Genomic DNA, 13,029 nt, shown 5'->3' with positions numbered 1-13,029 from the left:
CTATGCCTGATGGTAACCACAAAAGTAAAACCTGTAGCAAAAACATGGTAAAGAAGTCAAAGCATAGTGATGCCAAAAAATCATTAAAGGACAAAAAATGAGCAAGAAATGAGGAATGGTGAATCTTCAAACCAGCCAAAACAATGAACAAAATGACAATAGTAAGCCCTTACCTATTAATTACTGTTATAAATGTAAATAGATTAAATTCTCCAATCAGAAAACACAGAATAGATGAATGGATTAAATAAAAATCCAACAATATGCTATGTATAAAATATTCTTGAAGACCCACATGTACTGTGAATAAAGAACTGGAAAATATATTTAAAGCAAATTGTAACCCCCAAAAGGGAGGGGTAGCAATACTTTTATCAAACAAAATAGACTTTAAAATGGTAAAACAAGAAAAAGAAGGCCATTATATAATGATAGGCTGATCTATCAAGAACATATAACAATTGTAAATATTTATGAAACTGATATCAGATCATTTAAAATAGCAAAGCCTAACAGATTAAAGAACAAATAAACAGCACTGCAATAATTGTTGAGTACTTTAATATCCCACTGTCAACAATGGATATATTATACAGACACAGAATCAATAAGGAAACTGCAGACTTTAGCCACACTATAGACTGAAATGGACCTAACAGTTATCCACAAAGTATTATAGCTGACAACAGAATACACATACTTCTGATGTACACTTGAAACATTTTATAGGCTAGACCATATGTTAGGCTACAAAATAAGTCTTATCAAATTCAAGAAGACTGAAGTTGTATCAAGAATCTTTTCTGACCATGATTTTATAAAACTAAGTATCCATAACAGGAGGAAAATGGAAAAAAAATCATGAATGCATGGAAATTAAAATAACCGATAGATCAAGAAAGAAATTGAAGGATAACTAAAATTTTATCTTGGAAAAACAAACATGGAAACACAGTATACCAAAAACATGGGATGCAGCAAGTGCTGTTCTAAGAGAGAAGTTCGTAATGGTAAAAGCTTACATCAAGAAACAAGAAAGATCTCAAACAACCTAACTCTAATGTCTAGTCTCAAGAAACTAGAAAAAGAAGACCAACAAACCCAAAGTCAGCAGACAGAAGAAAGTTATAAAGATTAGAGGGAAAATAATTGAACTAGAGAGCAAGAAGACAACAAAAACAGTTAATCAAACTAATAACTGGTTCTTTGAAGAGATAAACTTCAGATGTACAAATCTTTACCTAGATTAACCAGATGAAAAGACCCAAATCAAGAAAATTATGTATGAAAAATGAACCATTACAATTGGCATCACAGAAATACAAAGAATTGTAAAAGGCTACTATGAAGAAATTTTACAACCTAGATAGAATGAAATTCTTAGAATCATATAACCTAACAAGACTAATTAGAAAGATATAGAAAATGTCAATAGATGAATTGTTCTTAAGGATATTGAATCAGTAATCAAAAATCTCCCAACAAAGGAAAATCCAGGACCAGAAGTATTTGGTAATTTTAACCAAACACTTAAAGAAGAATTAAGGCAATCCTTCTCAAATTCTTCCCAAAAGTTGAAGAGTTGGGAACATACCCAAACTCATTTTAGAAGTCCACTATCACCCTGATACCAAAGCAAAAGAAGGATACTAAAAGAAAGAAGCTGCATAATACTATTCTTGATGAACATAAATGCAAAAATCTTCAATAAAATACTAGCAAACAGAATTAAGCAGCATATTTAAAGAATCATTCCCCATGATCAAGTAGAATTGATTCTTATGATGCAAGGAGGATGCAACCTACACAAATCATACAATGTGATGCATCACATTCATAAAATTAAATTTAAAAATTATATGATCATCTCAATTAACAAAATGTATTTGACAAAATTCAACAATTGTTCATTGTAAAAACACTTTAAAAATTAGGTGTAGAAGGAATGTACCTCAACATAATAAAGGCCATATGTGACAAGCTCACAGTTAACATTATATTCAACAATAAAAGTTTGAAACATTATTAAAATCAGGTACAAGTCAAGGATGCCCACTTTCACCATTCCTATTCAACTGATAGTTCCACCAGAAAAAATCAGCTAAGTAAAAGACACGAAAGTCATCAGAACTGGAAAGGAAGTCAACTGGCTGTATTTAGAGATGACTGATTCTAAAGACTCCACCAAAAACTATTAGATGTAATCAACAAATTTAGGGAAGTTGCAGGATATAAAATTAACATACAAAACATATAACAGTTTATATGAACTAGCAAAAAATTAACTGAAAAAGAACAAAATCAATTCTATTTACAGTAGCACCAAAAACAGTAACATACTTAGGAATAACTTTAACCAAAGAAGTGAGAAGTTTCTACTCTGAAATTACTAGACACTCATAAAAGAAATTAAAGATACAAATAAATGGAAATGAACCCCGTGTTTGCTGTGACCAGTGTGTTCTCTTGATGAAACTCTGTAAACCTTTGCCCTGTTTCAATCTGTGCTCCAAGGCCAAACTTGCCTGTTACTCCAGGTATCTCTTGACTTCCTACTTTTTGCACTCCAATTTCCTATGATGAAAAGGACATTTTTTTTTTTTTTTTTGAGTGAGTGTTAATTCTAGAATGTCTTATAGGACTTCATAGAAACAGTCAACTTCAGCTTCTTCAGCATTAGTAGTTTGGGCACAGACTTGGATTACTGTGATGTTGAATGTTTTGGTTTGTAATGAGCCAAGATCATTCTGTCACTTTGAGATTGCACCCAAGTACTGCATTTTGGACTCTTTTTTTGACTGTGAGGGCTACTCACTTTCTTCTAAGGGATTTTTGCCCGCAATAGTTATTTGACTTAAATCCATCCATTCCAATCCATTTTAGTTCACTGATTCTTAAGATGTTGATATTTGCTCTTGCTATCTCCTGCTTGACCACGTCCAATTTACCTTGATTCATGGACCTAACATTCCAGGTTCCTATGTAACATTGATACTTTCAAATTGTGGTGCTGGAGAAGACTCTTGAGAGCCTCTTAGACTATAAGGAGATCAAATCAGTCAAATTAACTCTGCATATGCATTGGAAGGACTGATGCTGAAGCTGAAACCTCAATACTTTGGCCACCTGATGCAAAGAGCCAATTCGTGGGGAAAGACCCTGATGCTAGGAAAGATTGTAGGCAGAAAGAGAAGAGGGTTCCAGATGATCAGATGGTTAGAAAGCATCACTGATTCAGTGGACATGAATCTGAGCAAACTTCAGGAGATGGTGAAAGACAGGGAAGCCTGGCATGCTTCATCCATGAAGTCAAAAATAGTTGGACACAGCTTAGTGACTGAATGACAACAATCCTAATGTTTATAAATTGATAGAATTAATATTTTTAAATGCCCATAGTATGCAAAGCTGTTAATAGAAATTATGCAATCTTTATTTGTGTTTCAATAGCATTTTCTTACAGAAGTTAAAATAAAATCCTAAAAATTGTTTGGAACCAGAAAAGATACTGAATATCCAAAACCAATCCTGAGGAAGAAGAACAAAGCTAGAGACATCATACTTCTTGAAATCAAGCTATATTCAATTTAGTTCAGTTCAGTCACTTAGTCGTGTCTGACTCTTTGCGACCCCATGAATTGCAGCATGCCAGGCCTCCCTGTCCATCACAAACTCCCCAAGTTTACTCAAACTCATGTCCATGGAGTCGGTGATGCCATCCAGCCATCTCATCCTCTGTCGTCCCCTTCTCCTCCTGCCCCCAAAGCCTCCCAGCATCAGTATCTTTTCCAATGAGTCAATTCTTCGCATTAAACAGATATAATAATCAAAACAGTATTGTACTGGCATAAAAACAAAAACATAAACAAAGGGAAAGAATTGGGAGCCCAGAAATAAACCCATACATATATGGGCAACTGATATTTGACAAGGAAGCAAAGACTACTCAATGGAGGAAAAGAGCTCTTTCAATAAACTGTGCTGAGAAAATTGGATACTCACATGTAGTAGAATGAAACTAGACACCTATAACACCACAAAAATAAACTCAAAATGAATGAAAGAATTAAATGTAAGGCTGGACACCATAAAATTTATAGAAGAAAAAAGAGGAAAAAAGCTTTTTGACATAAATGTTGGCAATGGTTCTTTGGATATGACATCTATAGCATGAGCAATTAAAGAAACAAGCAAATAAAAATGATCAAGTGGGACTACATAGCTTAGTTGGTAAAGAATTTGCCTGCAATGCAGGAGACCCTGGTTTGAATCCTGGGTTGGGAAGATCCTCTGGAGGAGAGATAGGCTACCCACTCCAGTATTCTTGGGCTCCCCTTGTGGCTTAGCTGGTAAAGTATCTGCCTGCAATGAGCAAGACCTGGGTTCGATACCTGGGTTGGGAAGATCCCCTGGAGAAGGGAAAGTCTACCCACTCCAGTATCCTGGCTTGGAGAATTCCATGGACTCTATAGTCCATGGTGTCACAAAGAGTCGGACACAACTGAGCAACTTTCACTTTCTCATAAAACTGAAAAGATTCTCCATAGTAAAAGAACTGATCAACAAAATAAAAGGCAATCTACAGAATGTGAAAATAGATTTACAAACCATATATCAGAGAATAGGTTAATATCCAAAATAATAAAGCTCATATCACCCAGTAACAAGAAAATTAATAATTCTAAATAGACTTTTTTCCCAAAGAAATTAAATGGTTCTTGAGGTATATGGAAAGGTGCTCAATATCACTAGTCTTCAAAACCACAATATCATCTCATGCCTGCTAGAATGGATAGCATCAAGGAGACAAGAGATAACAAATATTGGAGAGGATGTGGAAACAAGGGAAGCTTTGTGTGCTTTGTGTTGGAATGTATATTTGCTTAGTCACTGAGGGTGACAGTATGGAGGTTCTTTAAATAATTAAAAATAGAATTTCTATATGATCCAGCAATTCCACTTTTGGGTATTTATCTAGAGGAAATGGAGGCACTAACTTGAAGATAGTAGTAGTAGTGTTAGTTGCTCAGTCGTGTCTGACTCTTTGTGACCCCATGGACTGTAGTCTGTCAGGCTATTTTGTTCATGGAATTCTCCATGGAATACTGGAGTGGGTAGCCATTCTATTCTCCAGGGGATCTTCCTGACCCAGGGATTGAACCCAGGTCGCCTGCTCTGTGGGCAAATTTTTTACCAGCTGAGACACCAGGGATCCAAGATACCTTCTATTCTTTATCCATTCATCCATCATTGAACACAGCTTCTTTACATATTTTGGCTATTGTAAATAATTTTGCTATTATTTGGGGGTACAAATATCTTTTCAAACAAATTTTTGTTTATTTGATAACCATTTTTTTTCTTTGGGAAAAAAAAATGTCTACTTAGGTCCTTCACTTGTTTTTCAATTAGATTATTATGCATGTCTTGCATTAGCAGGCAGATTCTTTACTATTGTACCATCACTATCTGATTAATACTGTACATTCTTAATACTTTTTCCAGGTCTCCATATGCATGCTCTGAGCTGATTCAGTCTCTTGCTCCTTTAAATGAGTCTGTAGCACATATTTTGCAAAGGATTTCGATTACGAGGAGCATCCATTATCATGAGGAGGGCTTTGTTTTTGTTTTTTTTTTTTTCTTAATGCAAAGCTAACTGTCCCTTATATGGATCTATGACTTTGGCTTCCCTAGAACAGTTTTTAACCATGTGAGTATTTCATTTTAGGCTACAATTTTTAATGTCTTTCTTGCAGGAAATTCCTCAATCCTTATTTTAAATATCCTAAATTTCATAAGGTTGTTTTATAGGCTGAATCTTCTTCATTCTAACAAACTCTGTGTACTCTATATCACAAGGACAATAAAGACTATCCATTATGAACTCCTCTGATCTTCAAATTATCTGTAATTTCCTTCTTCCATAAATGCATAAACATCTGTCCTCTATAAATGTGAATCCCTTTGTTTGTTTTGTTTATCACTCAACCTCTCATCTAATCAAACTATGCCTATTCTCACCCTTTCTTCTGTTGCTTTAATTCTCCATATTTTTCCTTTCCTTCAAACTGTAAACATGCCAAAATAAAATAACAAACCTGTCTTTTGACTCTACTTTTCCTTCAACCTGTTGCCACTACATTCTTCTCTATTATAAAATTCTACTTCCTCAACTTCCTTTACTCCTAGAAACATTGCTATCTGATTTCTTTTCACCTCATTTAATTTTCTCTTTTTATTTAGTGAATAAATAGCTAAATGTAAAGGACTCAATGTCCTTGTCAGATCAAATGCCTTTTTTTTCAAAACTCCCTTCCATGCTAATTTCTGGTTTTCTTTCTATTACACTGAATATTCATTTTCCGACTTCCCCACCAGCTGGTTCTCCTTTCTTTTTGACACTCAAATGCAGATATCCCATAGAGTTCCATTGCTTTTTAAAAGAATATTCTGAGTCTTAGTTGTGGCATAAGGGATCATTTATTTTTCAAGTATGTGGGATCTAGGTTCTCTAACCAGGGATCAAACCTGGCCCCCCTCAATGGGAACAGGGAATCTTAGCCACTGGAACACCAGGAAAGACCCAAGCTCCATTCTAGACTGTTTTCTCTTCCTGTGTGGTTTCCAGACTCTACACATAGAGTGCACATACTCCCATATACATCTCAGTCATTGAACTTCACTTTTACCAGCATTATACATTTTGTTTCTAAATGCGTTTACCACAAAGAGTTTATGGATTAGAAACAAAAGTACACCACTACCTAGATGATTTCATTCATATTCATCATTTTAAATGCAGCAACTGGAAAACCCATAATTTCTCTCTCAGGTTTACGCATTAGACAAGTCTTTGAATAAATAAAACCGATTAAATCAAATCCAAATTCACCATATTCTTTCACTTTATTATTTGGGCTATTCCATGACAGTTTAGAAAGCCAAGCGCCAAAGAATTGGTGCTTTTTATTTTTTGAATTGGTGCTTTTGAACTATGGTGTTTGAGAAGACTCTTAAGAGTCCCTTGGACAGCAAAGAGATCAAACCTGTCAGTCCTAAAGGAAAATAGTCCGAATAGTCACCGGAAAGACTGATGCTGAAACTGAAACCCCAATACTTTGGCCACCTGATTCAAAGAACTGACTCATTGGGAAAGACCCTGATGCTGAGAAAGATTGAAGGCAGGAGGAGAAGGGGACGACAGAGGATGAGATGGTTGGATGGCATTACCCACTCGATGGACATGAGTTTGAGCAGGCTCTGGGAGCTGATGACGTATAGGTGCTGCAGTACATGGGGTCACAAAGAATCAGGCAGGATTGAGCGACTGAACTGACCTGATGATAGTTTATTTCTCTCTCCCTATTTTTTCCTGCAGGTTATGTTTCAGCCCATCAACAAGGCTGAACAAAGCATGATTGTAAACTTAATGGTATATGGCCCAGATGGGAATGAGAAGCAATAAAGAGTGAAGGGGATGGTGGTGATGTCAGCAGGTTAAACAAGAACATCTGCAGGCCAAATACTGCTTACTGATCTCCAGTGTTCAGCCTTTGTGACAGCAGTCAGCATGTGCAGTGCTGGGCCTCTGTCACCATATTTGATGTGAAAACTCTCATTATGACTAGTAACAGGTTTCCAAAAATGTTTGACCACTTGGTGAAAAATTGAGAAATTGTGAAAGTGAATTGAGGCCCACCTACCCATTTTAAATAGTTTATCTAGATCTGAATATGGAATGATGCTCCGGTGAAGACACAGACAAGCATAATAATCACCAAATTTCTATTTCCTTATCTTCTCTTGAGGGCTTTTTCTTTTCTTTTTTTTAGGTAACAGAATTTATTTATTTATTTATTTATTTCATTTATCCCCATTAGTTGGAGGCCAATCACTCCACAACATTGCAGTGGTTCCTGCCACACACCGACACGAACCAGCCATGGATTTACATGTATTCCCCATCCCGATCCCCGCTCCCACCTCCCTCTCGACCCGATCCCTTTGGCTCTTCCCAGTGCACCAGGTCCAAGCACTTGTCTCATGCTTCCAACCTGGGCTGGTGATCTGTTTCACCCTAGATAATATACATGTTTCCATGCTGTTCTCTTGAAACATCCCACCCTCGCCTTCTCCCACAGAGTCCACAAGTCTCTTCTGTACATCTGTGTCTCTTTTTCTGTTTTGCATATAGTGTTATCGTTACCATCTTTCTAAATTCCATATATATGTGTTAGTATACTGTAATAGTAAAAATATGGAACGCTTCACGAATTTGCGTGTCATCCTTGCGCAGGGGCCAGGCTAATCTTCTCTGTATTGTTCCAATTTTAGTATATGTGCTGCCGAAGCGAGCACAGGGCTTTTTCTTGAATCCCTATATATACACAGACTGTCATTACCTTTTAAGCAAATACACAGCATTTTTCCAAAGGAAATGACATTAACATCACTCTTTGAATTCAGTTTAGTTCAGTTCAGTCACTCAGTCGCATCCGACCCTTTGCGAGGAAATTAGCTGATACCAATTACGGTTACAGTCAGAAAAACAAAGCTCAGTTTTGAAGGTAAATTATTGCTTGCTCAAAGTAAATTACTTCTTCCAGAATATACGACCACAATTCAACATTACTAATGTTCTAGACAATGGTAATTTAATAATATGAGACACTTACTTCTAATAGAGCATATTTTCCTAACATTATCTGCTTCTAGGATTAGGAACAATATTAACTTTTAACCATGTTATGAGCAGTCTGCCAAGTATATACCAAATTCAATTTCTGCCCACTAGAAAAGTAAAGTGCAAATTAAAATAATATACTTGATGTTAGTAATTCTAATATTTTGTATTATGCTATTGAGTTACAGACACATACTTCAAAATCATTAAACCTTTAAACAAAATTCTGATTTTACTTACTCATGTTATATTGGCTCTTTTATTTGAAGAGATGCTGGAGATGAGGATGTTGGAGACCTCTGCAAGCAAGTCTTCATGAACCAGAGCACCTAGAAAATAAAATAAAATGAGCAAAAGGTCAATTTCAAAGCCCAAGGATGGTTAGGGGGAGAAAATGATACTAAGAAAAAAACATGGAAGGATCATGTACAAACATTCCAAAGCTCAATGATATACAGTGAAGGAGACACCAAGGAAATTGAGAGTTTAAAGAAGGAAGGAGTAAATATCAAGTCAAATGCAGGAGCTATTTGAGGTCCCATAAAATAAGGGCTTAAAACTTTTTTTTCTTTTTTTTCCCAGCATGTAGGACATGAATAAGTTTTAGAAAATAAAATGCACTAAGTGATTTTAGAAAAGTAAATGTGTTAGAGGGAAACCAGAGACCTGTTTTCTATGGATCATAGAAAATGTGAAAGGAAAGGCTTTTTAGTTTTTTCTTTGGTTGGCTGTTTAGTGTAGAAAGAGATATCTAACAACGTTATATTGAAATAGTTTGTCGAAGTTTCTAACTCCTTCACCGTCCAGCTTTTCAAAGGTAGGAGACATTTACTTTTTCTTTTGGCCTTGAATTAGAGTTGAGTATTCAGTCATTCTTTAATGAGTTTTCTGTGAATATTAAGGAAAGGAGAAAGATATACATGGCTAAAATTACTTATAAGAAAAACTGTTGCTTATCAATCAGAAGGCAAACTAAATGACCCTTATTGTCTTTTAGCTTGCAGTGTCTTTAAATTTTTTTTGCTTTTAATATAACAGAGGATCAACTAGTATTAACAACTATAGGCATATTTATAATACTTAAGTCTCCTAGGAATATCTTTGCTTCTACTCTCTTTATTAGCTTTAAAAAAAAAAAAAAAGATAATTAAAATGCTTCCACCTGAAATTTCCCCCAGTGTCAGCACCACTAAATATAAAGCAAATGCTTGTCTATAACAAAACATAAGTAAAAGCTTTGAAAGTTTTGGACCATTTTTTTTTCCTACATTATATTAGATGCCTGTCACACACTATGTATTTTCAATTTTAAATAAATAATATATTATTGTTATTTTAAATAAATACTATACATTTTTATTTAAATAAATGAAATTTAAATGAATTTAAATTATCTCACTACATGACCTTCATCTGACCATCTGGCTGTATCTAGCTCAATCACAGCTCTTTACAATTTAAATTTACATTATTTTGTAACTGGATTGAAAAAAAAAAAACTTAGAAGCCCTAACTTTGAGGTAGATCTATTTTACTCATCATGGTTTTTTCTTCTAAGATCATATGAAGAGGAAAAAGGAAGAGGAGGAGGATGAAGAAGAAATGATAGCATTTTCAACAGTCAACAACAACAAAGAGTCCATTGTCTTATAGTCTGGAAATAGGAACATTTGATCACCACTTATAGGTAAGGCACACTCTGTACCAAGTCCCAGCTATTGACAACTGTAATGGCAGAAAGTAATCTGATAAGCTGTGACTAGTGCTATATATGATAATTTTCTAAAGACACATTTATTAGGCCCCAGAATCCTTACAGCACTGATGTGACCTGGCTGAAGTAGGTTGGAAGAGGTCACTCACTGTAATCCATTAATGTTCATGGATACCACAGTAGCCTCTGAGCTGCACTTTCTTCTTACATACTTAGTCTATAATCTGTTTTTCTCCTAGAAGCCAGAGTGATTTTTTTTTTTTTTTTTTAATGAACTGTCATGACAGCATTCCCTTGTGTAAAACCCTGAGCATCTTCGATAGAGGAAAAATTTCCAGGTTTTGCCTATCTCTTGAAGTCCTACTTGCTTAGTTCTAGGCTCCCAAGGTACTGATTCCCAGCTTGTTTCAGCCACACTGATCCTTTTCTCTCATTATTTGGATTAGCTAAATTCTTTCCCCTTCTATCTGAAAATTGTGTCCAATATTTGCAAAATAGGTTCATTCTTAGTACTCATATGTTAAAGATACTTTGTAACCATCTAGTCTAAACCTGTCACATTCTTTCATCATTTGAATAATTTTCTGCCAAATAATCACTATCAGGTGATGCTTTTTATGTTTACTGTGTGTTTTCTTCCTCTCAGTACAAGCGATGATAATGGAAAAATTGTTTTTCTTGTCCACTGATGCATCCTCAATGAGAACAAAGAATGACACCAAATGAGCATTTGACACAGATACCCAGAGTGAAGGAGTCCATGTATAATTCACTTACACTTAGACAGTGGGACAGTGTAGCAAATTAATATAGGCATTCAGGTTCAAGATGGTGAGGTAGGAACTTAAACTGACATCCTCCCACCCACTCTAAATATACAGCTATGCATAAACAATTTACTCTGAAAGAGAACCAATAACTAATTAAGTGACTCCTACACATTGGACAAACAAGAAGAAAGTCCACATCAAAACCAGTAGGAAGGCTGAGACAGTCCTACTGTAAACTCCACTTTCAGTCATTGATCCACAGTCAGAAGGGAACTCACAAACCCAGAATTCTCCTTGAGGAGTGAAGAGTTTAAACCTCACCTCAGGTACCCCAAATTTTAGGATCTGCACCTGAGAGATGAGCCCCAAAACATCTATCTTTGAAAGACTGCAGGGCCTGAGTCCACAAGACTAACAAGGCTATAGTGAGCTAAGAAAACATTTTTAGAGTTTGTGCATGCGTTCCTACCCTCGCAGGGAGCATTGCAGAGGTAGCTAACTGAAAAGCACCCAGACTTTCTGTTAATAAGGCTTATGTGCTTATCTTAAAGCACTGGCCTGAGGGGCAGGCATCTAATTTAATACACATGTAGATGCCTACTGAAATACACTCTGGGGATGAATGCTGACTGGCATCATCTTTGTGATCTCCTTCTGGCTTGCTCCAAATTGCCAGTATATCCTAGAAAGGAGCTTGTACTCACTGCTGGTGTCCTGACTTTTGTGGTTGACACCCACAGGACAACTCTAGATCTCCTGACTCTGTTGGCCAGTGGAACTAATTCTTGTGAATCCCACAGAAAAGTATCAAATAGAGAAAGTTTTTAATCAGCTACTACTCCCCAGGGCAAAGCAGAGAAGCAATAGATTGAGGTTACAGTCTCTCTATGAAGAGGCCTATTGACTCATCTTCAAAGCTGTGTCCTGAGGGTTAGGCTGCTAATTAAACATGCATCTAATGGCTAGTTGTGATCCCCTCCAGACTTGGAGTGTGGGTGCTATCTTCACACACACTGTCTCTCAGCACACTGCAGAGACCCAGTATCTCCTGGAGGGAAGACTGCATGTCCTGGTGCCCCAGTTTTTACATCTGGCATCCTGGCTTTTGTGGCTGCTGCTGATGGGATCCTGCTAGATCACCTGGCTCTAGTGGCCAGTGAAACTTGCATTCCTAGGTCCCATGGGATTGTAACATGGAGAAAGAATTATATACCAACTACCACCAATAGGACAAAGTTAAAACAGTAGACTAAAATATGCCTGCAATTTCTCTGTGAAGTCTATTTGCTCTTTTGTAGTTTAGTGCCAAAATTTAAAGACAAGGAGAGAAACTTAAAAGCAGCTTGAGAAAACAACTCATTACATACAAGGCAACAGCCATAAAACTGTAGGTTTTTAAAGCAGAATCTTTGAAGGCCAGAAGAGAGTGGCATGATATTGCTAAACAAATAAACAAACAAACAACAACAAAAAAACAAAACCCCCCAAACTGCTAACCAAGAATAAATACCCCGCAAAATTGCCATTCAGAGTCAGAGAAATAAAGCGTTTTCTAGTCAAACAAAGAAGAAAAGCATCCATCACCACCAAACCAGCCTTATAAGGCAAGTAAAAGACTTGTTTAAGCTGAAACTAAAGGACACCAATAACAGGAAAACAAAAGAACAATAAATCTCCTAGTAAAAGTAAACATATAGTAAAATTCAGAACAATCTAAGGTAAAGGTGATATGCTAATCACTTACAAAGCTAGTATAAAAGATAAAAGACAAATTTAGTAAAGATAACTATACTACAATAATTTGTCAATGGATAGAGAATTAAAAAGTGGTAAATTATGACATCAAAAATGTGAAATAT

General features: G+C 36.0%; 1 long non-coding RNA gene and 1 other non-coding gene across 2 annotated transcripts in view; both read right to left on the bottom strand.

The window, feature by feature from the left end:
- LOC110123540 (uncharacterized) overlaps positions 1-13,029 on the bottom strand; it is a 72,300-nt gene that overhangs the window by 30,359 nt on the left and 28,912 nt on the right. The window contains exon 2 of the long non-coding RNA XR_002309541.2: positions 8,927-9,015. This is a non-coding gene — a long non-coding RNA (uncharacterized lncRNA). The remainder of the gene's footprint in view (positions 1-8,926; positions 9,016-13,029) is intronic.
- Positions 8,255-8,361, bottom strand: LOC139031140 (U6 spliceosomal RNA). The gene has a single exon (XR_011483546.1). It is a non-coding gene; the product is annotated as a U6 spliceosomal RNA (small nuclear RNA).

Source organism: Odocoileus virginianus, chromosome 25 (assembly GCF_023699985.2).
Source record: "Odocoileus virginianus isolate 20LAN1187 ecotype Illinois chromosome 25, Ovbor_1.2, whole genome shotgun sequence".
Classification (NCBI taxonomy): Eukaryota; Metazoa; Chordata; class Mammalia; order Artiodactyla; family Cervidae; genus Odocoileus; species Odocoileus virginianus.
The sequence above is the reverse complement of the archived record's forward strand: the minus strand, read 5'-3'. Positions and strand labels throughout refer to the sequence as shown.